Source organism: Microtus pennsylvanicus, chromosome 8, assembly GCF_037038515.1.
Source record: "Microtus pennsylvanicus isolate mMicPen1 chromosome 8, mMicPen1.hap1, whole genome shotgun sequence".
NCBI classification, from domain to species: domain Eukaryota; kingdom Metazoa; phylum Chordata; class Mammalia; order Rodentia; family Cricetidae; genus Microtus; species Microtus pennsylvanicus.
Genome location: NC_134586.1, coordinates 16,417,780 through 16,423,185, shown reverse-complemented (window position 1 = coordinate 16,423,185; position 5,406 = coordinate 16,417,780).

The following is a 5,406-nucleotide window of genomic DNA, read 5'->3' as shown; positions in this document are numbered from 1 at the left end:
CCTGTTGGAGTGTGCAAATCACCTCTCACAGGGCCTTCCTCTGTAGGCTAACACACTTTTCTCTATGTCTAGAGACTTCTCATGTCTACGCCCTTAGTTTATGGACACTGATTCCATTAGATTACAGTTTTACCCTACGGTATCATTTATACCTAACCCTATTCAACAAACTCTTTCTTGGCATTTTGAGCAATATAGAATCAACACTTACATTTTGGGGACAAGCAAATCAGTCTCTCACATTGGTTCTGTGTCTGGACTACTAATATTCACAAGAAGAAAGTAGACATTAAATAATACTGCTTTTGTTTTTGTTTTTGATATGCAATGACAGTACTTAACTGAATGTATAAACCAAATCTTGTGTACATATTGGGTTTACAGTTACATTCCTCAGCACTTTACATCTACCAATCAGTAACCTTCCAGTATGCAAATTTCTAAAAAGATTTCTCCTGTGAATATACATTTATAGCCATAATTTTGTAGATATTTTCTGAATCTGACTTTGTTTCTGGTGGGTTTTGCAATATAACCTCTTCCCTGACTTTTCCTATGGAGATGTGAAAAGATGACTATTTATTCCATGTAAGGCACCCACAACAGCACAAAGAAATTATTCCACTGAACTCTAAATCAGTGAACTAATGATTTTATTAGGATTACTTGCAGGAACATAAATGAGGGCTCATTACAATAGACAAGCCTCTGGGCAAGTGTAAAAGAGACATTCTACATAGGTTAATTGGATAGGGAAACTCACTCTTACTATGAGTCACGACATCCATGAATTGAGTTCCAGACCTAGAAAATGAGAAATCAAGCAGAGAAGCAGCATTTATTTCTGCTTCCTGACTCCAGATATAACGTGGCCATTTCCCTGAATGTCCCATTGTCCTGCATTCTCTACCATAAGGTGCACCCTCAAATTCTCAGACAAAACATTCCTATTTCTTCCCTAAATTGCTTTTGTCAGGTATTTTCTCATAAAACAAGAAAGATAAGCAGGATTGTAGGAGGAAGCCACTTGTTGGTTCCCTGTAACTCAACCCCAAAATAATCACACAGAAACTGTATTAATTAAATGACTGCTTGGCCCATTAGCTCTAACTTCTTATTGGCTAACTGTTACATCTTAATTTAACCCATTTCTAGTAATCTGTTTATTACCACAATGTTGTGGCTTGCCGGTCATGTTCCCAGCATCTGTCTCTGGTGACTCCATGGTTTCTATTTATTTCACCCTTCCTTATCCAAGCATGCCATTTAGTTTTCCCAGCTTACCTAAGTTCTGCCCTATCCAACAGGCAAAGGCAGTTTATTAACTCAGTAACCAAGAAAAACAACACAAAGACAGAGGGACCTCCCATACCATTTCTGATTCTCTGTTTAAACAAAGAGGAAGGTTTTAACAATAATGTAGTAAAATGATATATAACAAAGCAGTTATCAAGCAAGAATTAGTTATAATATTTATATCTACTTTATCTTTTGTCATAACTGAAAACACTGTAATTATAAATTCTTCAACTCCATCAAAGACTCCAGAAGGATATAATAATATTTAAATAAACAGAAAGTACATTATAAGCAACTTGCAAAACTCTAGAATTGACAGAGACATCTCGCTGACTGTACAGTCACTCAAAGTTCTTCTGTAACATTGGGGCATCCATCTTCAGCCTACAGCCCCATAGTATCCAGAGACATTTCCATGAAGCAAAAAATTTCAAAGACATTTCCACCTATATTGGCAGTTTGTCAGTCACTTTCTTCTGTGTCCTGCAGAACGCTGGCAGACTCTTTCATGAAGTTAGAGTCTTGAGGAATGATCTCACCTTTAGGCAAGTTCATCAATCATTTCTCTGTGGGTCCTGCATGTCCAGTTCATCAAGCAGTCCAGGCAAGAGCAGTTTTTGCCCAAATGGCTAGCCAACACCATAAGAAGCCTCTTCAATGCCCATATTTCTTTTGAAGTAATTGGTGCTGCCAGGAGCAGATGTGTCTCATTGTCATGAAAAGTTCTAATTTTCTAAAATATTTAAATGTCATATTCTGAAGGTCTCTGAAAGATTTGAAGAATACCTATCTATCTGAAATATATCTCTGTACATCTAGAAAATCTATCATGACTACAAGCTTGACTATTATAGATGACTATTATCTTATATTTCTTAATTATATATTACATTTTAAATGAACTATACAATATCAATACCTTAATCAAGGGCAGATATATATATATATATATATATATATATATATATATATATATATATATATATATCAAGATTGACTTGAGATTTGTATCAATATCCAAAAATCCATACTAATGCAAATTTCTATAGCATATCTGCCTTTAAATGTAAACAAATATTTATAAACAATATTTGCACATATGGACACAGTTTTCTACAAACTGCTTCCTGCTGTATATTGGGCAAAGTATTTTCCTTTGGAGGGTGATCACAGTAACATTTTAGGGGTCTTGTTCCATTAAACCAAATTGGTCTGGAAGCAATCCATAGGCTCTCATCCTCTGTGGCAATAAAAGAAAAACCTCTTTTTCAAAGTAACATATCCTTAGACTCAAATTTTATAATCAAGACATCTTTATGTTGGTTTAATTTAGCAGTCCATATAATGAAATGTCTCTCTGTGCTTGGCTCCTTCACAATCAAAAAAATTTAAAGAAGACACAATCATATGCATAATTCGAACTCTGTATATTGTCGATCTTTACATGATTTATTTTTCTTTACTTTTTTTATTCTATGACTCTCTGTACTCTGTCACTTTAAAGACTTTGTTTTTTGGAAACCATTGACCTCTTTTTTTAACTTTCTGTATTCTTTTTATTCTCTCTCCCAAAACTGTGTACATTTATCCAACACTGTGACCAATGTTTTTAATATTTTAATGTTTCCTTATTGCATTATCTGTAATTCTTTACAGTCTTGAAGAACTTTTAAAATAGTAAGCAGCTTGGTTGCAGCTGTTCTGGATGCTGGCTTCACCTCTCTCCAGTTCTAAAATGGTGGAGATACCATTACTGCCAGCACTGGGGACACCAGGTAGGAACTGTGCTCATCACTTTAAGCCTGAGAATGAGCATGCAGGACATAGAGCCCTTTTATCTTAGTATCAGCTAAATGTGCCCTGCAGGACACTGTGTGGTCTGGAAATATCTCTGTGTGGCAGCAGGAATCTACCAAGCTCTCCTGCTTGTACATGCCTAGCAGTCCTGATCCCACTGCCAAACTAGGTGGGGAAGGGGGCACTGAGTTGGTCTCAGCTACTTTCCTCCCAACTCCAAGTGGGTGCCCAAAGATGCCACTCAAATGCTCAATAGCTAAAGTTTGTGCTGGCAGCATGGCCCAGGAAGCTGTCTTCATTTAAAAAGGCATGGCTTTTTTTCGACTACTAGTGAATCAGGGAAGTTTCCCTTAAGGGAGCTGCACCACACTACCCGCCAAAAAAGAAAAAAAGAAAGGAAAGGAAAGAAAATAAAAGATGGGGATAAACTTTGTTTGTCTGTGTCTAGAGTTCCTTTTCAAGCTTTTTTAGAATTTACATGGATTTAGTCTACCACATTGGTGCGACAAATGTAGGGGGAAGCTGCTTGTTGGTTTCTGGCTGCACAGCTAGCTTAGACCCTAAATAATCACACAGGGAATGTATTAATTAAATCACTGCTTCACCCATTAGCTCTAGCTTCTTATTAGCTAACTCTTACATATTAATTTAACCCATATCTATTAATCTGTGTATTGCTACATGGCAGTGGCTTACTGGCAAAGTTTTGGCATGTCTGACTCTGGCAGTGGCTCCATGGCTTCTCTCTGACTCTGTCTTCTTTCTCTCAGCATACAGCCTAGATTTTCCTGCCTAGTTCTGTTCTGCCCTTGCCATAGTCTCAAAGCAGTTCTTTATTCATTAACCAATAAAAGCAACACATAGACAAAAGAACCTCCATACAACAAGACAGATACTAATGTATCAAACAAATGTCATACTTGAGCTTTCTGTACAAACTAAATAGTTATCAAGTATCACAAAAGAAAGGACAAACTTGAATTTGACACAAAGACTTCCCATTCTCTCCTGTGTTTTTCCCCCAGATTTCAAGTGTGGCTGTGAATAGCTTCTTCTCCTGGGTACTTCACATAAATTTGAGGGAGGGCCTCCCTCCACAGAAATTATTGCTCTAACTTCAAGAAAACTTGCTTTCTATACTTGAGAAAGAGCATTCCACCATTGTGAGTGGACAAATTACCAATAAATTAATAACAACATCTTCCTTAAATGGATACCTATTTCTCTATTTCCATTTGAAATCATTTATTTCTCATAAAATTATCTCTAGAAAACATACAGAAATACGTTCAAATTTTATTTTTTCAATTCATAAGTTTTAAAAGCTTTATTGAAGATAAAATGTATGCCAAACATAAACACAACAGTCAGAAGGGATTTTTGGGTGAAAATAAGCATGCTAAGCTATCTAAGCTTCTTTTCTTTGACCTGAATTATTTTAAGTAATTAATTTACTTGATAAAGTTTTAGTATGTTTTTCATAAATTAAATACCAATATAATAAATGTACAACATTGTGTTACTTAAATATTAGTCACTTCTACATTAGTCTAAATTTTCATGCCTATGCTAACTTGGTTTTTATGTTGACACAGAAAATTCATGTGCATGATGACATAAAGTAAAATATAGAATCAAATTCCTGCTGGGATATTTGAGAAAGACACTATCATAAGTCCATTTGACATTTATGAATATAAAAACTAAAATATATTATAATATATACATAGGAAATAAATAAAAATTTTCCCAGTGATAAACATGTTTCAAGAATTCTTGATTCATCATTTTAATAATATACATAGGCAACTTGGAGTAAACTAAAAGCATTTTTATTTTGCTATTGTGTGTATGTGTGGGTGTCTGTATGCATCTGTGTGTCTCTGTGTGTGAAACATTTCAAAAGGTAAAAATGCTTACACATTGGCTCAGAATGTCTTCTTATGTTTTCTAAATCGAACTTATGTTTGAAAAATGTGTTAAGTATATCTTATGTCCCAGTGCATATTTTATATTTTTTCCATGGCATTTTCAAAGAATAAAGTTCATTCATATACTGACACAATTACAGTTTTCCTTTTTAAGTGCCTCACATGAATGCAAACACATACACATCTCACTTGTTATTAATTGATCATTTTAAAATCTTTAATATTTAATGACTGATAAAAAAGAGATGCCAGTTCATATATTTAAGTGGTTCATATGTAAGAATAAATCTTTGTACAACAAAATCCATGCTTGCACCTTTCCTGTAGAGCTGCAACATGTTTGAATAGTTCTTAATCTACACAGAACTTTCTAAATAAA